Source organism: Lissotriton helveticus, chromosome 6 (genome assembly GCF_964261635.1).
Source record: "Lissotriton helveticus chromosome 6, aLisHel1.1, whole genome shotgun sequence".
In the NCBI taxonomy this organism is placed as follows: Eukaryota; Metazoa; Chordata; class Amphibia; order Caudata; family Salamandridae; genus Lissotriton; species Lissotriton helveticus.
In genome coordinates this window covers 1,567,897,647-1,567,925,575 of record NC_136067.1, presented here as the reverse complement: position 1 = coordinate 1,567,925,575, position 27,929 = coordinate 1,567,897,647, and positions in this window count along the sequence as shown.

Sequence of the window (27,929 nt, the reverse complement as noted above, 5' to 3'; positions counted from 1 at the left end):
GCAAGGAGCATATAAGTATTTCGGTGGCAGCAATGAAAAAACTAAGAAATAGGATTTGATTCTTAGATGAATCATTTCGATCCTTCTCCCCATACATGGAAAAAGATTCACAACATCTACTAAACCCACACTAGACTAGGGAGAGGGAAACCCTATTGAATCAAGGAAGCAAGAAAGGTATCAGCATCCGCACCTCTGTTTCTATAGGCATAAAGCCATACAATCAGAGATGACAAGAGAGGCCTGTACTTTTCCAAGTTTAAAGAGAATCTAAACAAATCCAAGATGAATTCACTACGTAAAGTGCGCAAAGACAATTTGTGAAATATGACCCTATACACATCATAGTAATTTTCCAGTTCCCAAGAAAGAACTTAGAACCTTGAACGCTAATCACATTTTCCAATTTTCACTTGCAAGTCATCTTTGGATTCCTTCCTTTATCTGATATTACCAACTGGTAACACTTCCTTTGTTCTGCATTAACATTTTCTGACCTTGCCAGTTGTTCCACGCTTCACTATCTCTGAAATACAATGTGCTTTTTACTACCTACTAAATGCCTTTGGTCTGTACCTGCAGAAGAGAAAAACATGCAGAAAAACAACTTTCATAGTCATATTAAATGTCTTGACTGCAAGCTAAAGGCCCCAAATCATGCTAGCTTAGCAGTTTACTTTAAATGCATCTTAGTTTTACAATTTACATATAATTCTACTGTACTCTTATATGTCATACAAAAAACAAACACACATATTACCAACCAAAAATGACAACTGGTCATGATTTATAAAGAAAACATTGAACATATGTATGATTCATTCTCACTAATCCCTGGATAATGCACTGCATTTAATGCATTTTATCACACCCCCTTACAACCTACACCTATGCAAGATTACTATCTGAAATCCAGATGTCTCTAAAAAGTAAAAACGTTAATTTGTGCACACATATTTGTCACAAATACACAACATAATCACCTTCTGTAACTGTAGTGCACTATATCTCATTAGTATTATTGCATCACAAGAGTACATTAGGCCAAAGGTAAATATGATAGCGATTGACCCGGTGGCAGAGGGTCTTACCTGCACTGCCGAGGAGCTGTGGACACAGCCTCCGTGTTTTAAACTTCATGCGCTGCTGATTGCAAGTTGCGCATTGTTTTAATCATTATTGCTTTTTTCCCTTTAACCCACTGTGTTCAAAGTTAAAAGGTTGCCTAACCTGCATTCTCGATCCTAGGGGTCTTGGAGTCCGCTGTGGGTTGTGTGCAGTGGGAGGGACACGATCGCGGGCGCCATCTTGGCTTGGGTTCCAAGCCCAGTGGACGTCAGAGCCACTCCCCCCACGCTGCTCCCTACTTAGTGGCAGTCCCCGCCCTCGGCGGGTGATAGCGATTGACCCGGTGGCAGAGGGTCTTACCTGCACTGCCGAGGAGCTGTGGACACAGCCTCCGTGTTTTAAACTTCATGCGCTGCTGATTGCGAGTTGCGCATTGTTTTAATCATTATTGCTTTTTTCCCTTTAACCCACTGTGTTCAAAGTTAAAAGGTTGCCTAACCTGCATTCTCGATCCTAGGGGTCTTGGAGTCCGCTGTGGGTTGTGTGCAGTGGGAGGGACAGGATCACGGGCGCCATCTTGGCTTGGGTTCCAAGCCCAGTGGACGTCAGAGCCACTCCCCCCACGCTGCTCCCTACTTAGTGGCAGTCCCCGCCCTCGGCAGGTGATAGCGATTGACCTGGTGGCAGAGGGTCTTACCTGCACTGCCGAGGAGCTGTGGACACAGCCTCCGTGTTTTAAACTTCATGCGCTGCTGATTGCGAGTTGCGCATTGTTTTAATCATTATTGCTTTTTTCCCTTTAACCCACTGTGTTCGCTCTATCTCATTTGGGGTCCCCTTGACCTGTGTCTTGATCTATCGTCCCCCCCAGTCCACCCCCCAATTCCTTGGTTCCATGGAGGACCTACTGGCTACGCTAGTAGTGAACAACTCCGCAGTCCTGCTCCTCGGGGATCTAAATTATTGGCCTAATGACCCGGCCGAGGATGCCAGATCTAAGGAGTTCACTGCCCTACTCACTAGTCTTAATTTCCTTCCCCAGCTCTCCACACCCACCCACTCCCTTGGTCATCAGCTCGACCAAATATGGACCCTTAACATTCCTACCAACTCCCCTATCATCTCGCCCTGTCCATGGTCAGATCACCATCTCATTTCCTTTGCACTCAACCTTGGACGCCCGCCTAAACCCCCACTGCCCAAAAACACCTGGTTTAGAAAGTGGGACAAGGCCGACCTCCCTGATGTCTGCTCTTCCCTTGCGGCATCTTGCCCTGAGCTTAGTGACCTATCCCTCCCCTCTCAGCTCACAGCCATCAACACCTGGCTGTTAAAGACATGCAACCGCATTGTTCCCCTCAAAAGAGTCGCTATTAAGCGTGCTCACGCTGCCAACAGGTGGTTCTCTCCCCTCCTTAAAGACAAGAAACTGGTGGCGCGTAGAGCAGAACGAGCATGGTGTCGCAACTACTGCCCCCTTCTCAAAGCTAAGTACTGCCTTGTTCTCAAGGAATAAAAACAAGATATTCTAACTGCTAAAGCTGAGTACTTTTCTGGTAAAATTCTGGCAGCGGAAAATCAACCGAAGGAAATATTTGCCACGGTACATGAGCTTGCTGCTTCTGACAGGGTGATCTCCAAAATCCCCCCGTCTCAATCACTCTGTAATTCTCTCAACTCTTTTTTTATAGAGAAAGTGGCGCTCATCAAGGCTAACATCCCTCCCTCTCTCCCTACTCCGTCCACTACCCTACCGCTTCCCGTTGCCCCACTCCTCACTCACTTCCCCTCCCTGACACGGGAAACCCTTCTTCCTTTATTGGCTCGGGTTAAATCGGGATCACCTCACGACATCGGCCCGGCTCTTGCCCTAACAGAGATCTTTTCCAGCTGTTACTCCCCTCCACTTACACTTATCAACCACTCCCTTACTTCTGGTATTGTCCCAACTGCCCACAAATCAGCAGTTATCATTCCCATCCTAAAAAAGGCAGGCGCCGATCCATCTATGCCTGCCAACTATCGTCCCATTTCCCTGCTCCCTTACTTGGCGAAGGTCTCAGAGGCTCATGTCACCCGGACTCTGAGTTCCTTTGTGGAGTCCACCGGCCGCCTCTCCCCTTGTCAGGCTGGCTTTCGTCCGCTGCACTCAACTGAGAAGGTGGTAGTGTCGGTGATGGACAAACTGAGGGAGGGCATTGACACCTGCCTCCCCCAGGCCCTGGTCCTCCTCGATCTGTCCGCCGCGTTCGACACGGTAGACCATGACATCTTATTGACCCGTGTCGAGGCGGCGGGCATTGGGGGCACGGCCCACGCTTGGCTCCGGTCTTTTCTAACTGACAGGGAGCAGGCTGTCCACCTGGCAGGTTTTGCCGCCCCTCCCCGTAGAGTAACATGCGGCGTTCCCCAGGGCTCCTCTTTGTCCCCCTTGTTATTTAATTTATACATCTCACCCCTCATTTTTTCTTTACAGCAGATGGAGGTCTCGGTGTTCAATTACGCCGACGACCTCCAACTTATCTTTAACCTCTCCCATTCCCCTTCTTCTGCCCAGAATTTTCAGAGGGTGATGCTTTTCATCCAAAATTGGATGAACTGCAACCACCTCAAGTTAAATCCCGACAAAACTGAGTTGGTTTTGACCGGGGGTGGTTGCAGTCCTTGGTCCCTGTCTTTCTGGCCTGACTCACTTGGTTCCCCCCCTCCCCGGTTCCCAAGGTCAAAACCCTGGGCATCTTTATCAACTCCCAGCTTTCGCTTCACACACAGGTTTTATCGGTGGTGTCCTCCTGTTTCTTCTCCCTCCGCACTATCCGCAAGGTTTCCTGTTTTTTTTCTGTCCCTGCCCTGAAGCTCATTCTCATGGCCATGGTGCTATCGCGCCTTGACTATGGGAATGTGGTCTATAACGGCGCCCTAGACTATTTGATCCACCGACTGCAGCAGATACAAAATCAGGCTGCCCGCCTGATTTATGGACTCCCCAAATTTCATCATGCCACCCCTTTGTTGCAATCCCTGCATTGGCTACCGGTGAAGGAGAGGGCTCTGTTCAAGCTGGGCTGCATGACCTACCAGGCTAGATCTGGGACTGCCCCTGCCTTTCTCTGTGAGATTATATCTCCTTACCTCCCGACTAGAGAGCTTCGTTCCTCTCACCAGGCTCTTCTGACAGTTCCACGCTTCAAGAAGAAGAGGTCTGGGGGGACGAGATTCGCGGTCCTAGCCCCCTCCTTCTGGAACTCCCTCCCTTTTGCCCTCAGAGCTTCTACTTCATATGTAGAATTCCGTAAACACCTCAAAACCTTCCTGTTTCCCAGTTCTCCAGCAGTTTAGTCTCCGTCCCCGACCCCTCTGGTTCTCCGCTGTCTAGCGCCAGGAAACCGTTTCGGTAACAGTGCGCTTTAGAAATTCATTAAAATTCAAATTCAAATACATATATGGCCTAGTCAATCGTAAAAGGATGGAGCCAAAATTATGCTACTCCAAGCCTCCCTTTGATGGCAATCAAGCCATCACAGATTACAATCAGACCCTTATCCGACTAGACCATCTAAAACCTAGTGGTCTTGAGCATCTTTCATCTGGACTTCTCTAGATGCTTTATAGCATTATAATATCTGCTCTGACCTTCTAACGCCACATCTTCTCTCCTTCTCTTCACTCCCTGCACTCCCTGTCTAGCTTGTGCATACTGATATCCCATAAATATCAGGTATAGGAATATTGCAAAAAGGGAGATTATCAAATGATCTTTCAAAATGATGCTCGAAACACCACTTCCCAAACTTCCAAACCATCCATCTGTCAAAGCAAACGCATTTCCAATAGCTTCACAAGCACCTGTTGCTTCCAGCTCTTTCAAATCCTTTGTAAACCTGGATATATTCCTAATATACTTCTACAGGTCCTTACTTTCATCTCAACGATAAGTACAGCATTGCTGACCTTTCAACATCCAAGACACTCCACCATCTTTTTTGAGCAAAAGCTCTAATGCAAGACTGTTCTATAAAATCATAGATCTTATCGCAATCATGACAGTATTTACAAGTAATAAGGAATTTGTGATACTAGTAGCCAATTCAATCACTATTGTTGACAGCTTTCTAATTTGTATGTCATTCAGAATTACAACTACAGATGGGATAAATGCACCAAAAAATCCCTTACTACTTCTGCTTCACTAACACATAATTTAGTTCTGAATTTCTCATCCCATACATGATCATTAAATTATTGCACATGGTAAATCTTTGAACAAACTATGCCAAGATAAGAGGTACCATGCCACCCAAGTGGCAATTGAAATATGCATTCTGTCCACAAATAAAAAAGACTCCAGGAATCACAGGATCCTGTCCCTTCAGGATGCACACATTTTTAGCTCTTGCTTCAAAAGTCTATTCACATTCGCTTTCCCCTAAAAACAACAGTTCTTATATAAATAACTTTCCTTTGTGTTTCCAATTTAAAACGAAGGTGGGTGATTTTCCTTTTTCCTGATGTTCAATTTCTTTGCTACTCCATCTGTGATTATCAAGATCCTTATCAGTTTCAGTGTCAGTGCTTTAGGTCTCTCCGTCTATACTCCATCAAATCCCAAAATCTATTTTCTACATCTGGCATCAAACAAGTCACATTATTTCTATGTGCATATGCTGTGTCTAGTGACCTAAGGTATACAAAATATCTGCCTATGATCTCTGGATCTTTAAAATAAGGATTCTTATTTGAGGGTTTGATAAGGGAAACCAATGGGAGAAATACATCATAATTCAAAAAATATTATTGAAAAATACCTTCTGCATAAAATATACTCAATGGGAGACTCCAGGAAATACCTTATATCAGGAGGAGATGATGGTATATAATTCTCTCATAAGCAGCAGCGGGTAGCAGAGTACAAACATAAAAACTCCTAGCATTCATCATGTCTATATACTTAGAAAGCAATTTAAAATATAAATTTGAGGCATACTTTTTTCTTGATGCATCTGTGTGTAATTTCATAACCCCCCACAACTGCATGTCACTATCAGAAGAATGTGGCATGGTAGAGGCAATGTTAGACTTATGTTCCACTGAGCTATCTTTAGCTAAACATAGCCCTATAAGCACTATAACTAATACTACAACTAAAGGCATTATGATGTAGCTATGCATACTAGTATTGAGATTGGCTTCCAGTACTTCATTTGAATCTGAACCTTGGGAGGAATGAAGCAGTTTGAAGGTATGAGTTAATTCTTTATTAACCGTACAATTACTTAAAATCTTTACAATAAAAACACATTAAATAAATAAAACAGAGTGCACCATGCCTGCATGGGCGCAGTTTTAAGCAGTATACTCCTGGGAGAGACTATGTTACGATAGGTTCAAATTATGAAGACACTCCTGAACACATCAATGATTACTTTGTCCTGTAAAAATCCCTTGTTACATAGTATTCATTGGTCATTGCTGCCAGATCTGATTAAGCCACCTGCGCAGGCCCGCTTTCACTTATAGTCTATTTAACTGCACTGTGGGCCCCTAAGTTAGATAACTTCCACCAGTGCTAGACCGCCAGCTGATTAGGTTACTGGGAAGTGGAAGCCCCAGGATCTGCGACCTGTTGCTGGGGGTCAATAGTGACTCTTATTTGATGAGAAAATTTGCTGACTCTAGCAAGAAGGCAAGTAATCGTTTCCGTAAAGCACCAGTCCGAGGCGTCCCTACACTTTCTCAGGCCCATGTCCTTTAGTGCTGTGCGGAACAGACAATGATGGTCTGTGGCTAGTAGAAATTGCAGAGACTTCTCTGTCAATTTAAACATGTTCAAATAGCAAAAACAAGTTTGAATTGATGTGCAACAAAATTATGTACAAAGTCTTTTTTCCCCTACAAAATCCATGACATGTCTTTAATAATAAACAGTTCTAATTTATTTCCTACTAGACCCTCTATGAAATGCTTCAGTTCATCAACTGCAAAAGACAAACAATTGATGGACGGAATGCAGAACAAATCAAAACATTCACACCTAGTCAAGAGATCTGGGTAAAATCCAACATTCTTTTGCTCACCATGCCACCCCAGTTTGGACCTGGCCATATGCAAATCAGTCTTGACCCTGTGCCTCAAGGGAACAGTCCAGCCCGAACTGCCTTACCAGGTCCTTCCTGGACCGGAAACAAGCATCCTAGGACCAATGTTCCCTCTAATAAGCCAAGTTTGCAAGTTGGTAACACACTATGACATGAATTGGTTACACGGGCAAGTACACTTTGGGTTTAGAAAAACACAAGACTCTAACAATGGTACCATCATACGATTTTACTGCTGTTGGGGCAATGTTACTTATTGTGTTATATCTGGATGCTGAGACAGAAAGAAGCAGCAAAACACCAGCCGGGCGGCACATAAGCTAAGCAAAGATTTCAAGCTTATGTGTTACCTAAAAGAAATGTAGCAAGTCCAAAAGCACGACATGTAAAGCATAATGGTGCTCAGACCTGTCCAGGTGGCCCTCTCTGTTTGGGGGGAACATGCTGGAGAATTATTTCCAAGCAGCTCCGGGTGGCGGACTCCAGTCCAGTGGGCAAGGGAGAGTGCACTGCTGCATCATGCAGTCAGGAGACAGCGGTGAGAGGACCGGTCATCTACAGAACAAACATAGTAAGTATAACCATCAGCCACTTCTAGTCACACCATTAACAGTCACAATCAAATTGATTTAATTTTGGGAAGGAGCGTGATATTCTTTCTTTGGAAGTTCATGACCGCCTATTGAGTAACATCTCATGCAAAGACGTAAGCCATACACATGGTAGGGTAGCATGCCTGACTTGTTATCGGTTATGTAAACTTTGGAACATGAGTTGGTGAATTACCTGGTGTGTATTCTAGCACCAAATGTTAACGTTTCGCTGAATACATCCGCCTTCAACAGAATTACTGAATTACGCGATCCACAGTGGGAACTGAGCTACATTTATGAACTAAGTGGTGGGCAAATTAAAAAATTGTTTTTCTTATTGCAATGCTGGCTGCGGGCACCGAGAAAGTGTGGGATTGGTGTCCTAGCGTACACTCGGGCCTCAATGGCAATGTACGGTGTTCGTGCCTTCTGAACTTCACAGTTTTATCAGTGTCGGTGACTGAGACTGTGCAAGATGTTTTTCATTTTACAAGCCTTACCCTAGAAGGCATTTCTGCTGCTTGAGCAGTCGGCTGGGCCCCCATAAAACAGCATGCAAGGGGCCCTGTAAGAAGCAAAAACCGCTGAGAGCCAGAGTGAGAAACCCCTGAGGAGAACTGCCTGTGGTTTTCCATGGGCTCCGACGCATCCTTAAATTGCAGCTATAGACTTTTTGCTTCCTCCCTGGCTGATGCACTAAAACACGTTGCAGCTCAAGACTGAAAACAAAGCTGTTCTCCGGCACTGGTGGAAAGCAGCAGACAGGTAACTTACCCTATGGTTGATACATTCACCAGAGAAACATTTGCCATTCGTTGTTATTCAAAGAGTCTGCAAAGGCCTGAACCTGATACTAAACAGGACTGAAAACAAAATTGAGTTTATTCATTTGCAATGTACTATTTCTTTATATGTTTACTTTAAGTGTTAGTCACTCATAGATCATCTCCAGAACATTTTAAAAACAATTTTCTATTCATATTTTGTTCTTTGTAGTATGTACAGATAAAATGTAAAAATTCCTGCTTTAAGTGATTTTGCTTATTTTTGTACTGTCCGCAACATCAAAGTATCTGTCCTGTGTTCATTTGATTTCTGCAGGATGTGCTTAGCTGTATTACGGTGCAATAAAGTGCAAAGGCTTGGGAGGTATGAGATGTTTTTGGATGATTTCTTTATTTCTAAATCTTCTGGGCACACAAATCATATCAAAATCTTAACTTTCCATTTCAGGGGTTTTGAAGTAGTTTAAAGATACTGTAGGTCTTATTTATCGAGAGGGTGCAATTTCCAATATTTATCTCTTCACATGCACTTCATTGGCTGGTTTCACTGTCTGGAAAATGCCACACTAACTGCCAAACATCTGGCACTTGTGTCACTCTTAAGTACACAGAAACCATAGAAATGTGAAATATAATATCAAAAAAATTGATAGCTAATAGAGAATGTGTTCTTTTCGATGGTTTTTGGTTGTGGCCTCTGCTCGAGGTGAGATTTAAAAGCTAGTGCAGACTATACCTGCACCACTTGCGTTTCCACCTTGTATGTCTTTGCTGTTATCTTGCAGAGGACATTTTCCTTAACTCACATCCCCACTATCTGGATGCCATGCAATTTCTTGTGCTTTATAGCGGCTTTAAGATTTCTTAAAGTTTCTCATTGCTTAAATGGGTGACATTTCTGAAATTGTAATGTTTCCCTTGACTTCATTGCTTGATTTTACTCGCAAGAGTGTCACTCGTTGCCGTTGAATGCAGCTCTACCAAGTACCACGCATTGCGTGTTATACTAACGCATTTAAAGAAAGGTTTCAGCATTACCGCAATGCCAGAGATTGTTGCGCAATAAATGGCACTTGGCTGGGCTGTTCACATATTCACAGCATGTTAATTAAAGCAGAATATTGAGCTGCGTCTTGTGCTGTCTCGAATAAGTGGTTGGGGCCTTTGCCACACTCAGCCAGTCCTTATTTTTGATCTATCAGCTTTATGAATGCTGTGAATTGCTGATTTACTTTTCCCATTATAAATAGGTCACTCTTTACTCTGCAGTATTCTTTCTTCTAACTCATTCCCCATGTTAAAATTTGCATCTTAACTAAGAAGGTTTTAAATCGTATTTTTGAGTGAAGTTTACCAAATGGCTTCTTGTTTCCACACTGTGCCCTGTCTATTTTATTTAAAATAAAGATATGTATAGTTTGTATTACAAAATCACTATCTTCAACCTTGGAGTATTTTTGTTGTGTACGCCGATCCTTGAGTAACGTACAACATAGAATAAACTGAGTGGAAAACTTATTCAAAACCAGATAGGAACATTATGAAAACAAGGTTACACCTCTTGCCACATGTATTACTCTTACAGTTTTTCAACGTTTTATGGACAAACTATTGCAATATGGGTTTGGAGGTATACAGCGTCTATTATTTGGGAGAGGTGTGGCGCCGCGGCCAGGGTGACTGACGCTGGAATCTGGGGATCAGGGTTCGATTCCCGGCTCCGGCGGCAGGTTAGCCCAGCACCATGCGACTCTGGGCAATAGCTTGCTTAATCTTCCCGACGGCCCCCCAGCGCCTAGAGACCCTAACGGGTGATTGTGCGCTATACAAATGTGGATTATTATTATTATTATTATTATTATTATTATTATATTATATTATTTGGATTTATTCCAAGAACATGGAAGACCACAACATGACAGTGTTCTATCATCACAAGCCTCGTTATGTCCAACTTGGAAAGCAACTTCTATATGCACACAGTAGTGCTTGTGTGGTCTGTACTTATTGCTATAGGCAAGTAAAAAGATGCATCCCTGGTCCAAAAGCACAAATGTAAAGAAGATTCAGAGTTGTATAGGTTTTGTTAATTTTTACATGATGTTTATTGCAAAATGTTCCTATGTTCATTACACCAATAAATCGGAAAATATGTTAAAAACATGAAAAGAAAAAATAATGTTGAATCATCATACTAATCTCAGCCCTCAACCTGTCACAAACCTGGACAAAAATTGTCCCATGTCTTTAGGCTCAAGTATTTCCATTCCAATATAGTATGTAAATACCTGCAACAGTCTCTCATAGTATGCATGAATCATCTCTTTCTGTTCCAGGGTTATCCGATCGATCTTGCCCCAGTCAAAATCTTGGAGAGGCACCTTAGACTAGAAGCACATCATTATCTGAACATACTTCCTCATCACTATATCTGAAGGACCATTAGTCACAGGGGTCCTTGTTGGCTCTCTCTCAAGCCACTCTAAGGCTATTTTACACACCATCCACAAATCACTTAGGACCACAATATCAAGCAAGGTATTCAAATCTGTCCACAAACCTTTGAAATTTTCAAAAACTGCTCAACATGTTGGTACCACTTCACAGGCTTATCTCTTAATTTAGGAAATTCATTTGCAAAAGACGTAAGATCAATCCGGCTCCACAATACACATATGTATCCCATCATTCTCTTGGGAATGTTCTTTTTGACCATTTAACTTCCAACTTCTCTAACTCATTCCAAATTTGTATGTTGTGATCTAATTCTGACTTTGCAATTTCATCCCTGGTATTCTCATATTTTCTATGTCATGATCACTAAAAGCAAGTCAGTGACAATTATGTAAAGCCTTTGCCAAATCTATCTCATATTTAAGAGCCAATTCAGATAAGTTGTCATGAGTATGTCTTGCTCCCCTAGTAACATCCTTACAGTTCACTCTGCTGGTACATTTGCAATCCTTCCAATGCAAGACAACCACTTATCATCTCATCCAATTCCAACTTTAATTTTCCCACATCCACAAAATGTGCTTTCATAGTGCACTAAAGAGTTCCATTACTCACGTCTGTAATCTCAACCTCATTCTATGTCGCATTAATGGCTTTCAAAAAGTCTTCCAGTTCCTAGATATTAAGACCAAGATAAACCTCAGGGGCTTTAGATACCACCTTTACTTTAGGTGTGCTACTCTGCATATTAAAAGGGGGGTTCCACGTAAGTGAACCCAGCTCTGGTAACCTCAGGAACAACCTGATGCCCAGATTGGCCTGTACTTGCATCACAAGGTTAACTTGCATTAATTGGACTTAAAGGAACACATTCTCCCAGCCACTGACTTATGGGTGTACCTTCTGATGCTTGTTGTTGAGCAGGGACAGCAGAATTTTGAATTCCTGTTTCCCCCAGAACCAGGTTTATATATCGAAATCGCTGGTCCAATGGTAACAGGAACTGTAAGTGCAATGAACTTGTACAATGGTGGAGGTCCCAGGAACGCAAGCACCTGATTTTCCTGCCATCATATCTTGATTCACTGTTATAGTTCCCATCATTTTCAGGTCTATCTACACAGAAGAAATCCCTATTTTATTGAGACTCACACTTACTGGTGGAGTAGGCAATCCAGTATTCCCACCAGCCGCGTAGCTCACACCTCCCTCTGTTCAAATCTCATTATGTGGAAGTAGTCGCTCGGACATTAAAACATCTAAAAGACTGTCACATTTTCTGTTTCACATCCCACCTTGCCTCTGCATAAAAATGTACTGCCTTTTTCACTCCACCATGACATCTCTCTTTTTCTCTGGTGAGAGCAGCACACTCTCAAGTGTTAAAAGCTTCAAATTGTGTTGGTCTAGGTTGTGGTTTCACCTCATAGAGAATTCTCTTTAAATCTCAATAGTTCTCAGATTAAATCTACCATAACGTGGAAATGCCAGTGTACCTTCTTCTCAGTGATCTTTCGTCATTGTTCTAACCAAATACATGTGTGTAACCCTGCATTTATTGCCACGTAATGACCTCCAGTGCCTTTAGGTGAGGCTTCTTCCTCCCTCCTCTAAGAAGTATCTGTACACCTTCTTTAAACAAACCTTGTACAACTTTAAAACAATTCTTTTTCAATTAGAATTTGTTCATTTTGACACAAAAATCAATATTTTACTTAAAAGTCTCATTCCAAATTATCACGCAATAACAGCGAGCCACCTGCTAACATGGGCAGAATAATGACAGCATGGCTTTACACCAACTGACCTATCCCAGGACGGCACGCTGTGAACACAATCTCAAACCTTGCAGCAACTCATCCTCTTTTACATTTTTCATGAATGCACTCTTTTCAGCAATGCAGTTAAATACAATGCAATAGCAACAAGTGACACTTGTCTTCTTTACTAAAGAATCAACAGAAATCAATCACAGAAAAATAGCACAAGCACACATTCAAATGAAACCTCTTTCAGTGGGGAACCACTCCGGTCAGTGCGGATTTCCTTTGCAAAAAATGTCAGTCAAGCTAATCATACTTCACTTTTGCACAAAGATAAATGTCCCTATCTCGATTGGGCTGCTCGACAATGTTCCATGACAAACCTCACAAAACCTCAGCAGGCAATTACAATACAGTGTCTTCTACATTTTTTAACATCAACCCAGGATTTTAGGCCACGTTGGACCCGATAACAACTTCTCCACAATAAATGCTACATTCAGAGAATCATCTAAAACATTAGCACACCTTATCACACAATCTCTGCAAGACACCACATTGTTGCCACACACACTGCAAGGTAAACATAAGCTGTTTCCACACAACTTTTATTGATATTCACTCCTATGCTGTTACAAATCACTCTCTAAGCACTGGAACATCACAAATTCTCCAACTCAAAATATGGCCACTAGGGTCTGAGATTGGGTCTGGACTAAATTAATTTAACAGTGTTCAAACCCCTCTACTTCAGGTACTTACCGTCCTCGATATGCTACCATCTGAGAATGCTCTGAGCCATTCCTTCCAATTCAACTCTGGTCAATGGACCCACTCCGTCCACAGACACGCCGTCGAGCTCTGGAACTTGCTCGACACCACAGCCCCAGACGTCGCCTTCCTCACGGAAACCTGGATGAACGCCTCCTCAGCGCCCGACATCGCCATCGCCATCCCGGACGGCTACAAGATCATCCGGAGGGACCGCATCAACCAGATAGGAGGAGGCATCGCCATCATCCACAGGAACACCATCCGCATCACCACCGACACCGACGACACCCTCGCACCCGCCGAACACCTGCACTTCCAGATCCACGTCAACCCCAAGACCACCCTCAGAGGCACCCTCATCTACAGACCCCCGGGACCACGCACACAATTCAGCAAAGACATCGCCGACTTCATCAGCCCACACGCCCTCCCCTCCGCCGACTACATCCTCCTCGGGGACCTCAACTTCCACCTGGAGAACAACAACGACTGCAACACCACCACCCTGCTTGACAACCTCTCCAACCTCGGACTCAAGCAACTGGTGACCACCCCCACCCACTACGCCGGACACACACTCGACCCGGTCTTCTCTTTCAGCAAGGACATCGCCTTCAGCCACGCCACGGGACTCCACTGGACGGACCACAGCTGCGTCCACTTCAGCTTCAGAAGGACCACGTTCCACCATCACCAGAAACAGGTTCCCCGCAGAAGCTGGTACAAGATCACTGCAGACCAGCTCGCCGCTTCCCTGAGCAAGAACCCTCCCCCCAGCACAACGAACCCCAGCCAAGCGGCCACCAACCTCACGAAATGGATCAGCGCCTGCGCAGACGACCTCGCCCCTCTGAAGATCCCGCCGAGCAGACCCGGCAGCAAGAGAGCCCCATGGTTTAACGACGAACTCAAGAGCTCCAAGAAGAACTGCAGAGCACTCGAGAAAACCTGGCGCAGAGACCCAACACCGGACAACATGACTGCCCTCAAGCTCGCCACCTGAAAACACCACCAACTGATCCACGCCACCAAGAAAACTGCATTCAAGGAACGACTGGACATCAACGCACACAACAGCAAGGAACTCTTCAACATCGTGAAAGAGCTCTCCAACCCCAACGCCGGAAACAACAACATCACCCCTTCGCAAGACCTCTGCAACTCCCTCGCCTCCTACTTCCACAACAAGATCGCAGACATACACAACAGCTTCAGCACCCAACCGGCGCACGCACGACCGAACCAGCGCCCCCCACCACCACCCTCCGTGCCTGGACCCAGATCAGCACCGAAGACACCATCCGCACGATGAACTCCATACACTCCGGATCTCCGACCGACCCCTGCCCTCACCACGTCTTCAACAAGGCCGACGCTGTCATCGCACCCCACCTGCGGGACATCATCAACACCTCCTTCGACACTGCCACCTTCCCGGAGAGCTGGAAGCACACCGAACTCAGTGCTCTACTTAAGAAACCATCAGCCGACCCCACCGACCTCAAGAACTACCGCCCCATCTCGCTGCACCCGTTTCCGGCAAAAGTCATCGAGAAGACCGTCAACAAGCAACTGGCCACCTTTCTCGAGACCAACGGCTCCCTCGACCTCTCGCAGTCTGGCTTCCGGGCCAACCACAGCACCGAGACCGCCCTGATCGCAGCTACCGATGACATCCGAGCCCTGCTCGACAACGGAGAAACAGCGGCCCTCATCCTCCTGGATCTCTCCGCGGCCTTCGACACTGTCTGCCACCGTACCCTAGTACAGCGCCTCAGCAACGTCGGAATCCAGGAGAAGGCTCTGGAGTGGATCATCTCCTTCCTCGCCGGAAGAACACAGAGAGTCCGCCTCCCCCCGTTCAGATCGGAGGCCACCGAAGTCATCTGCGGCGTTCCTCAAGGCTCCTCGCTCAGCCCAACACTCTTCAACATCTACATGAGCCCCCTCGCAGCCATCGCACGCCAGCACAACCTCAACATCATCTCCTACGCCGACGACACCCAGCTGATCCTCTCCATCAACAACGACCCTGCCACCGCCAGAGCCAACCTGCACGAAGGGATGACAGACGTAGCCAAATGGATGTCGAGCAGCCGCCTGAAACTAAACTCGGACAAGACGGAAGTCCTCATCCTGGGATCATCACCCTCCGCCTGGGACGACTCCTGGTGGCCCCCCGCCCTGGGCAGCGCACCCAGACCCACAGACCACGCACGCAACCTGGGCTTCATCCTGGACTCCTCCCTCTCCATGACCAGACAAGTCAACGCCGTCTCCTCGTCGTGCTTCAACATCCTGCGCATGCTACATAAGATCTTCCGATGGATCCCCACCGAGACCAGGAAGACGATCACCCAAGCCCTCGTCACCAGCCGTCTGGACTACGGCAACTCCCTCTACGCCGGAACCACCGCCAAACTCCAGAAGAGACTCCAGCGGATCCAGAACACCTCAGCACGACTCATCCTGGACATCCACCGCCGCAGCCACATCTCCAGACACCTGAGAGACCTGCACTGGCTCCCGGTCAACAAGAGAATCACCTTCCGGCTCCTCACCCACACACACAAAGCCCTACACAACCAAGGCCCAGGATACCTCAACAGCCGCCTCAACTTCTACGCTCCCAAACGCCAGCTTCGATCGACCAGCCACGCCCTCGCCGCCGTCCCCCGCATCCGAAGAGCCACCACGGGAGGAAGGTCCTTCTCCTACCTGGCCGCCAAGACTTGGAACTCCCTTCCGACCCACCTCCGCCTGACCCAAGACCACCTGGCCTTCAGGAAGCAGCTCAAGACCTGGCTGTTCGAGCAGTAGCGGACCCCCCCCCCAGCGCCTTGAGACCCTCCGGGTGAGTAGTGCGCTATACAAATGATTTGATTGATTGATTGATTGGACATTTTTAGTAGCCTGAGAGGAAAAGGGGTTAGCAGCAATTTTAATCTTACAGTACAGTATGACCATTTTGACCACACAATAAAAGTCTGAATTAAAAACTTGAAGTTAAAAGGTTTATTATAAACTCAAAGCCAGACTAACATGAATTAGTCTCAAGAAAATGCTATAAAAGTAGAGGATTATCAAAGGAAGACCAAAGCAACATACACTATTTGTCCTTAGCAGCAAGGCTCATATAAGTATTTTGGTGACAACAGACAAATTATTTCAATTCTTCTCCCCATACATGGAAAAATCTTCATCTACCAAACCCTGCACTAGATAAAGGATAAGGGAAATCCTATTGAATCAAGGAAGTAAGAAAGGTGTCAGCATCTGACCCTCTGTAGAAGTTCTATAGGTAAGGAGTCATTTATAGCATAAAGCCACACAATCAGCGATGACAAGAGAGGTCTGTATCTCTACAGGATTAAAGAGAATCTAAACAAACCCAAGATGGGTTAACTAATTAAAATGCACAAATAATATTCGAGAAATATGACCTCATCCACATTATAGCATTTTTCCCAGAAAGAACTTAGGGGCAGATGTGAGACCCTGTTTTGCACTTGCTTAACAGATCGGGCCATTTGGGACTGCAAAAAAGGGTTATGGCATGTACAAACACTATTTTGCGAGTCACTGACTCACAAAATAGCGTTTGCGACTCTCGCTATTAGGAAAGGGGCTTCCCTTCCTAATAGCGAGACTCTATACCATTCACTAGTGTTTTGCAACCACTCGCAAATAGGAGGGGGGCCCCTTCCTCTTTGTGAATGGGTGCAAAAATATTTTTTAAGAGCAGGCAGTGATCCCAGGGACTACTGCCTACCTTTAAAAAATGTAACTGAAAAATTCAATTTCTCTTTTTTAAATGCAGCCCGTTTTTCTTTAAGGAAAATGGGCTGCATTTATTTAAAAACAAAAACTGCTTTATTGTAAAAGCAGTCACAGACATGGTCTGCTGGCTCCATCCACCATCCCTGTGAGTGCCAGCCATTCCTAATGGGGTCGCAAATTGCTCTTGCCTCATGAATATTGATGAGGCATGCAATTTGCAACCCAATTGGGATACTATTGTATATTCAGTTTAGCAGGTAACAAATTGCGAGTCCCACAGAAGCAGCCTGTAAAATGTAACTCTGGCCTGCCATTGCAGAGCCTGTGTGCAGTCTAGGACTGCCATGTTGACATGGCAAATGCACACACTTGCCAGGCCCTAAACCTTCCCTTTTCTACGTATTAGTCACCCATAAGGTAGGCCCTAGGTACACCTGTGGGTAGGGTGCATTGTAATTAAAAGGGAGGACATGCCCTGATGTGTGTAGCATGTCCTTATAGTGAAATTCTGCCAATTTAGTTTTTCACTATTGCAAGGCTACCTGTTCCCATAGGGAAGAATTGGGAGTTTGTTTATAACATCTTATAAACATAACTGGCCCTGGGAACAAGGTAGAAAAATAAAGTTTAGTATGCCAGAACTCAGAATGTTAAAGTACATCTTTTAGTGAGGGTAACTTTTTATTCTGTGTTTGAAAATATCACTTTTAGAAAAGAGGTATTTTCTTGCCTTACCATCCAGTGAGCCTCTGCTAGCTTTGTGTATTGCATGTCTGGCTTTTGGATGACAGGGCCTGGAGATGGGCAATAGCTCCAGAAGTCTGATTAGTCAGGGCTGGGCTGAATTGACCTCGGCTGCATTTAGAGAAGGGAGGTTATATTTCCTTTTCACCTGAATGGGCCTGGTCTGCCTTCAACAATCCTGTCTCTACCTCCTGCCAGGAAGCTGCACCACTGAGGACAGAACTGGTTTTGGCTGGGTACAGACACTCTCTGCCTTCGGAGAGCAAAGGATTTGTGTGTATAAAAATTGGGGCCCAGAACCTAGACTTTTAGATCACTTCTGGGCATCGGGTGTAAGGATCTCCGAAGTCCAAGATCGCTGCACCAAATCCGACACAAGACTGCTGTGCGGCTCCATGAAAACACGCATTGTACCGGATCGATGCATCCCGGCGCCAAGACTGTCGCATTGTTGGGGGCTGCAGTAAGAAACAGACACATCAACTCCGCATGCAGTAAGGAATCGATGCATTACCTCCCTGCGCTGCATTAAGGAACTGATGCATCACCTCCCATGAGTGTAAGGAACCGATGCACCACCTTCCCTGCGGCCATTTTGTTTGCTTTGCGTGACACATCCAAGGTTCTATGTGAGATACAACTTGCATTGAAATGAACTATTTCTACCATTTGAAAGTCTTATTTTTAATACTGGATTGTGGATTTTTGTTGTTTGATCTTGTTTTGGTTTAGATAAAGATTACTTATTTTTCGATACTGGTGTGGTGTCCATTTGTAGTGTTTTCACTGTATCACTGTATCTGTTCACAAATGTTATACACACTGCCTCTGAGATAAGCCTGTCTGCTCATGCCAAGCTACCAAGGGGGTGAGCAGGGGTTATTTTAGGAGTGTATTCACCTTACCCTAACTATAAGCAAGGGTCCCTATTTGGACAAAGGTGCAAACCATTTCCAACTAGAGGCCCCCATTTCTAACACTCACAATCTCTGAAAAACAATGTGATTTTTACTAGATAATTAATGTGTTTGTTCTGCAACTACAAAAGAGAAAAGCATGCAGAAAAACAACATTCACGTTAGTATCAAATGTCTCAACTGTAAGCTTAAGGCCCACTATCATGTTAACTTAACAGTTTCCCTTAAATGCATCTTAATTCTACAATCTACATATAATCCCATAAATAATACTATACTCTTATATGTGGTACAATAAACTAATACAAGTATTAATAACCAAAAACAACACATGGTCACAATTTATAAAGAAAGCTCTGAACACACATACAATTCATTCTCAATAATCCCTGGTGAATGCACTGCATTAACTACATTTTAGGCCACCACCGTACTATCTAACCTATAGGACATTAATACCAGCAATTCAAAAAATGTTAAGATGCAGACACACATATCTGTCTCAAATAGACAATACATGCACCATCTATACCTTTAGTGCACTATATCTCATTAGTATTTTTGCATCACAGGGGTACATAAGACCAAAGGTATATATTATATATATATTATAAATGTGGCCTAGCCAAACGTAAAAGGATAAAGTCAAGATGATGCTGCTCCATATCACTTGGGTCTTAATAAGAGAGAAACTTCGATTTTCCGAATTTAAAATCTCAAGTAGATAGATAAAAACAGGTTCTGAAGGTTAGAAAGAGAAACAAACTGGTTCTGAAGATAGCAACATACTTAGACTTTTGAACACAATAAAGATAAGCTAGCTCTGGCATACAGTAAATCAAGAGGGATGCCTCAAATGGTGAATTGCTACTTAATAATTAAATGAGAAGAATGGTCAGGCCTGTTGCATTGTGTAATCTCTGGAACTGGACTTCAGAGAGATCTGCATTCCGTTCATTACAATGATTCAACAAACAATCACCTTACTACTTGATTCTCATTAGAAAAGACAGAATGCAACTCAACTGTTAAGCTGAGAAAAGGAAGTTTTTGTACAAGAGTCCAATTGAAAAACCATAATAAGATCAGCATTCCAGAGCAGTCTAGGGTTTCGTGCCATCTTTTCAATGAGTATTTCAGACACAAAAGAGAGCTTAAAAGATAATGGACCTGATTTACACAGGCAATCTGAGACAAACTTTACGCCTTTAGGTATTCACAGAGGTCATTTAGAAGTCGTATCATTGCCACGTCTGCAGTATGGCCGGAATCTCCATCTTGGGCCGTGCTCTCCTCACTCGGGTCGTACACACCCTTTTCCCTGCCCGAACTGATTTTCATGACCTCCTCTACCATATATCACACGTTCCCAATGTTCCTTTTTGTAAAAATTGTATTCTGGCCCATTGATAACACTTAATTCGGCCCGGGTGCTTAGAGTATGGCCGAAGCCAGAGATTCGTGCCCAACTGTGGGTGTAAAGATACAACTCGTAAATGACTTCAGTGAATTCCAAAAATAGTAAAGTTAGACTTTTATCTCAGATTGCCTTGGTAAATCGATTCCAATGTTCTGTATACTTTAAAAATAGTGCTCTTCTGATTCATACAAGTTTTGAATGCAGCCAGACTCTTTTGGACAGAAATTCCAGGTCCTGCAAATTTGTAACACAGAGGCAAAACTGTATGTCATCGGTCTAGTAATAAAATATATCCGTATTAAAGTTGTTTGGAGAGAAAATTGACCTGTTTAACAAAATGAGTGACAGAATACATTATTCACCTAGCACATATTTATGTTAACTTCCTTGCATTCCTTTTGCAGGACTAAATAATTTACTTGTTTCTATTACTTAAAAAGACCCCTTACTACAAATATATTGACAGCAATTCAGTGCATTGTGTGCATTATTGAACTGGGATTGCCTTTCGCAGAAATTGTAGTTCGTCAGTGTCTGTGATTCTTTTTGATATACATATTAATTATCACACAATATTTTAACATTGAAGAAAGTGAATGCCCTGACATAGTCAGTCTCACAGATAAGTTGCATTTAAACACATACATTTTCAGTTTATGCCTATATCAGTATGTTCAGGTCTGGAATGACAGCATTCCAGATTGCAAGACCTACTGTAACCAGTTCTTGAAAATATACACAGAGCAGGCTTTGGGCTCTTCCAGAGCACTATTTCTCTGACACCGAATATTGTTGACTGTTTGATATATCATTCTACCTCCTATGAAATGCTTGCACTGCATTACATAAAGACATTTTTAGATCTAGAAAGCACATCAAATATTACACTTTTTTCACATTGAATCCTTTACATTCCATGTTTTTTTTTTTTGTATCAGCCAAACTGTACATTTATTTTGGCAGCGATTAAATGTGAGCTGACCTTGAGATGACCACTATATTGACATCTCCCTTAGTAGGGCAGACGTTGTGACCTCAGGTACAGCACCAGCAACCTCATAAGAGCAGCATCAAAAGACACAATCTTGCAAGACTTCTCTTGGTCAGTCCTTCCAATTTCTACTTACTCCTGGGTTGCATTTCATCAGGTAGAAACAGCACCTTCCCATTCCTGCCACCAGTCACTGCTGCACACCCAGCTTATGTTTTTTCCTTCCGCTTCTGGGGGTGAAGCTGCTGTTCAGCATAGCTGGTGTATCCTCCTCATTATTAAACCAAACTCCGGCTTTCAAGCATTGGTAAATCCAATGGGTATAGTTATTAACTCAAAATGCAATCTAGATAATGGGAATTTCAATGCTTATTTTTTTTCTTCAATGTATTTTGAGTTATACTATCTATATTAGTGGGAGAGATTGATTATCCTTCCTAAACGAGACTTGGGCATAGATTCATGAAACGAAGTTGCGATCGCAATAGCTGCGAAACTGCGATTGCGATTGCAATTTCCGCTCCCGCAATTCATCAAGTACAAAAGCAGCAAATAGCGAATTCGCAAAACAAAGAATGGCAAAACCATTTGGTAACCCCCATTGCGATTCCTTAACTGCGATTACCCAAATTTTCTGAGAAATAGTTTGCGAATTCGCAGATAAATTGCGAAATCGATAATAAATCGCTATTCGTATTCATCATAAATCGCAAATAGCAAAAATACCACAAATCGCTAAAAACGAGTCGCAATTTAAGGAGAAGCAAAACCAGGTGGTAACCATGAAGTCAAATTTGTGGAAAAAAAAACTATTTGGCAAACAGGAAACAGGTGTTGGGGAAATCAAACACACTTAAGGAGACTCAGTAGGAGCATGAGGAAAGTCACAATGCCAGGTCTCTACATTCTTGCAAGGCAACTGAGGCTCCAGGCTGCAGCCCAGAACCGACGCCGGATCCAGGACCGCATCTTCCAGCTGTGGGTTACACTCCTGAGCCACACTGAAGAGGAGATATACTCCAAATACAGGCTCAATGGGGCTATGATAAAGAAGCTCATCAGAGACCTTGACCCCCTGATGCAGCACCCAACACGGAGGACCAATGCCGTGCCCACCCATGTCCAGGTCCTGTGCTGCCGGCACCTCCTGGCCTCCGGCAGCTTCCAGGGGATGGTCGCAGTTGCAGGGGGAATATTGCAGAGCACAATGTCACGCTGCCTACAGACTTTCCTGGACGCCATGCTGACCCGAATACAGAACTATATCACCTTCCCAACAACCCAACAGGACTTAATGCAAACAAAACTGGTCTTTTATCACACTGCCCATTTCCCCCATGTAATTGGCTGCATCGACTGCACCCACATTCACATCTGTCCACCTGCAGAGACCGAATACATGTACCGGAACCGCAAGTCACACCACTCCCTCAACATCCAGAAGGTCTGCAATGCGAAGACCATCATCACAGACGTTGTGGCACAATACCCGGGGGGCACGCATGATTCGTTCATCTTCCGGCACAGCAGCATACACACCCGCTTGGCCAGGGGTGAATTTGGCGAAGGACATCTCCTAGGTAAGTACACATGCCCACATACAGTATGTCAAGACCATGTTGCTGCGCATAACAGGCACTGACCCTCCGCTCCTACCTTCAGGTGACAGCGCCTACGCCTCCGTGAATACCTCCTCACCCCATACCTCAACCCCGATACACCACAGGAACGGCGGCACAATGCTGCACACATACACACCAGAAATGTGATAGAGCGGACATTTGGCATGTTTAAGAGTTGATTTCGAATCCTCCACAAGACTGGTGGGGCCCTCAAATACCTGCCTGAGGTATGCTGCCGCATCGTGGCAGTGTGTGCCATACTCCACAATATTGCCACCAAGCGGAGGATACCTGTGGAGGTGTCTGGTAGTAAGTTGTAGGGGGAACACCTGCCACCTGCACATGTGCCTCATGCACGCGGGGGGAATCCTGCTGAAGGACACAGGCACCGCAACAACATCACACTGAACTATTTCTAGTGCACCCATACCCCTCACACAACACTGCACTCAAGCATGCCACATGAATTAATGACATGAGTAAGATTTGTGTTCAACATAAATTCCTATTTTTTTGGTTAAATAGCTCTCGATGTGCTTTAAATCAGCAAATATTTGGGCAACTGTATTGAGCCATACAGGCTCTTGTATCCAGAGCAGGCGTGCGTGGTTACATCACCATGGCACTGCCGTTAATGTACATTCAGTCACTGGCGCCTCCTGCCAGACGCACCATGTCGCCTCTCCACCTCCACGTTGGGAGTGTCCTGCCGTGATGCAGCATTGGGCCGGGAACTGTGGCACCTTTTAGGTAGCACTGGCACAGACAGGCTGCTCAAGCTAGATGTACCCTCGCTGGCATCATCACCCCCCTTGCTTGGCCATGGCAGGACGCCTGTTGGTTCTCCACAGCGGTGGTGACCTGCTCCAGGGCCCTTGCATCATCTTGGCAGCATTGTACCATCTGTATCTGCATGGCCAGTGACCTGCGCGACAACTGGGAAGTGGCGTTCCCAATGAGGTGGTTTGAGCGGGTGTAGGCAGAAAGCTTTGTCAGCAGCTGGCGGCGGCGTCGGCGTGTGATGTCCTGCTGCGCCACCATCAGTTGGTTGCTCTCTTTGACAGCTGCGGTTAGCTCCTGCACACTCTCAGTTAGTTGGTTTATGTTGCCTGCAGTTTTGTACAGCTGCAGCTGCACAGCTGCCATGTGCTGTGCCTGCTTGCGGTGTACAGCAAGCATCCAAGCATCTATTCCAAGGCCTAGATTATGTGCCTGTTGCTCCATGTCTGCTGGTGTGGCCACAGAGCGCTGCTGCCTCAACCTGCCGCTTGCCTGGGACCGCACAGTGGCTGTGCAGTGTGTCTGCCTCCTGGGTGGTGGTGGGGTCTGCTCCACTGCCATGCGTGACGACTGGTGGGGTTGAGCTCCTCCTATGGCTGTAGGGGTGGCCCTGTGTGTTTGGGAAGGTGCTTGTCCAGGTGCTGGTGCAGGTGCATGTGATGGTCCAGGTGCTGGTGCAGATTCAGGTGCATGTGATGGTCCAGGTGCTGGTGCTGGTTGGCTCTCTCCCTCCGTCTCATCAGGAGTCTCCACAATGTGGAGTGTCTCGCTATCAGATGTCTCAGCATCTGCAGCACCTGTGATGTGAATGAGTGCATGATTAATGATATGATTCAGGCACCTGGGATGTAGCAACATGCATGCAGGCTAGCATTCCCTGACTGGCTTTAGGGGTATGTTTCACTTGACTATTCTGGCTGTGTGTGGCTATCAGGGCACATTGTCACAGTACAGGTCCCACAATGCAATTGGGCGTTTGGGATGGGCAGGGACTGCATTACTGGGGTTACCAATATGGCTTGGTCTGGGGGCATGGGCATTGTTAGGGGACGGGGTCGCAGTTGCATGGCTCTGACCTTGTGATTGGTGTGTGTCACAGGAGGTGTCCAGCTGAGTGACCCCCACGCAGGCTGCAGGGTTGATGGTGTCCTCCACCAAGTCCTCCAGTGGTGTGTTCTCAGGAACTGTGGAGTCTCCTCCTCATGTGGCCAGTCTCTCCCCCAGTCTCTCCGCAATGCACTCCTTGGCACGGCCTCTGAGGTTGTACCACCTCTTTTTGAGGTCATCGATTGACCGGTGTGTCTCTCCAACGGCGTTGACCTTGGCCCTGATGCGCCTTTTGGAAGCCTCGGGCACCTTCCGGGACAGCTTGCCAAACAGCTGGTCATGGTCCCTGCTGACTCCCTCTATCAAGTACTCCAGCTCTTGTTCAGAGAACTTGATTTTGCACTTCCTGGCTGTTTCACTGGATCCTGCTGCTTCCTGGGACATTCTGGATTCAATGTGTGTCCTGTCTTGGGACTGCAGGGTGTGTCTCTTGAAGCTCAGTGCTATGCCGTCTCCTCTATCCAGCTCTGTGATCCAACTGATGCATGGAGCAGCCTACTTCCTGGTTGTGATGTCATCATTGTGCTCAAAATGCGACTTTCCATTTTTGCGATCTCGCAATCTGCCAAATCAAAATTAAAGTTAAAATTAAGATTGGCGTAGCTTAGTAAAACAGTGTTGAGCATGATGGATGGAAAGACAAGGGAAAAAGTTAATTCGATCTAATGGTAGAGGGACCCAGTCCGATAGAATTATTGGAGTCCACTGAATATGTGTTACGCATGGAGATTGCTGTCAGTATGGGATATATGTAATACAACATATTTTATTTAAAACAATAAATAAGTTTCAAAAATAGTAAAAACTATTTAAAATAATCCCTACTGTATAGAAGTGTTGGTATACGGACAACAATTTCTTTGATAGACTTCTGACCGCTAATACCGGTTGTTTGGTGTCAAGTTTTAAGATATATTTGGTCTCCAACTTGCGCAGTTTAGCTTCTCTATTGCCACCCCGTCTACTGGCACTAACTGCATCTATGACATAGTATTTGAGCCCTTTGTTGTTGCTTTGATGGTGCACTTTGAAGTGCCTTGCTACCGGATACGTATTGTCTTGATTGACAATCGCTCTCAGATGTTGTAGAATACGCTTGTGTACTGCATGCTTTGTACTCCCTACATATCTGAGTGAACAGGGGCATTCAAGGATGTAGACAGCATACTCTGTCTTACATGTCAGTACTTTGCTTATCTGATGTTCTATATTACTGAACCCATCCTTGAAAGTCTTTTTGTTTATCCCGTGGGTACATGATTTTCAAGTTTGGCACTTAAAAAACCCACTATTGATTTGCAACCAAGAAGTCTTTTTAAGTACTTCAGGACTCGTGTCTATCCCGCATAGAGGGCGCTCAGCTGAATGTGATAGATGCTTTTTTCAGTAGTGTGTTGCCAATGACAGGATCTTTAAGAATTACAGGCCAATTACTGTTGATGATCTTACGTACCTCTTTGTGTTGTTTATTGTAGCCAACTATAATTCTGAAAGGATCAATAGGTTTTGCACCTGTGTAATTGTCTCAGGTATGTCGGTTACGGTTTGGTTGCCTATCTCTTCTGCGGTGTCATATTTACTCAATAATTGAATTCAGCTTACAAGCATGGATTTGGATCTGGCTTTTTCAACGATCTTACTAGAGTACCCTCTTTCCAGGAACCTAGTTCTGCTGGCTACCTGAGCCTAGTGTAAGTCAGTGTCATTACTGCACAATCTTCTCAGGCAAAGCATTCCGTGTGGTTTACTCATAATTAGATGAGCCGGATGTGCACTGCCGGTATGGAGGATAGTATTGCCAGCGGTGGTCTTCCTAAATAACCGGGTCTCAAGTTTGTTGCCACTGGCATAGACCCCCGTATCTAAGAAGGACACCTGGGTTTGGCTTAGTGTGGCAGTGAATTTCAGATTGTATTCATTCACAATAATTTGTTCCACAAAATCCAATGCCTCCTCCTACCACACAACAAATAAGTCATCAATAAAGCGATACCACGCTACCACCTTAGAATCCATGATTTTGCCAAAATCCGCTCTGAGGACCAGTTCCTCCCAAGCACCCATATGCAAACAGGCATACCTTGGTGAGAAACTTACCCCCGTAGCTACTCCTTGCAGTTGCCTATACAGTAAGTTGTTATACATAAACACATTATGTTCAAAGCAGAATTCAAGCATTTGTACCAACATCACATTATGATCTTTGAAGAGCACATTTCTAAGTGACAGATAATATTTAACAGCAGCTATACCATCAGAATGCCTAATACTGGTATATGGTGCTGTTACATCCAGCGCAAACATCCAATAGTTGTCATGCCATTCAATACTTTGCAGTTCCAATAGAAAATCCCCGGTATCTTGAATATAAGAGTCCAAGCATCTAACATAACTCTACAAAAAGTAATCAATATACACCGAAGTATTCTCAATTGGCTCCCCTCTGGCAGATATTATTGGTCTACCGGGGGGATTTTCAAGATCTTTATGGATCTTCGGTATATAGTAGATTAAGGGCGTCACCGGATTATCTGTTCTCAAGAATCTGTATTCTGCTTCAGACAGAATTTTTTTGCTCTTCCATTTGGAAAGTTGTTGGTGGAATTCAGACTGCATTATTTTGATTTGGGCCATATTCATTCTTTCATAGTGTTGCCTATCATTCAGCTGATTGTATGCTTCCTTGTCATAGTTGATCTTAGTCTGCAATACCATATTCCCTTCTTTGCCGCTCGATCGTATAACAATGTTCTTGTCTTTACTCAATTTTGATACAAGTGACTCATATTCAGTAGTCGAACTGACATATCTGCGTTTACTCCTGCAGATCTTACTAAGTAATTCTTTAAGTTGGCTGGTAACATTTTCGTGAAAACCATCAATTAGATCATGCAGCATGGTTGGGCTGAATGTCGATGGTGGCTTAAAAGGTGTCAGTGGCGCTTTCGTACTAGAAACCAGAGTTCCTTTGTCAGTACTACTACCATCCATTGTTCGTGAGGAAATCGTATTTGCTCCTTCAGTTTCCCAAAGTTC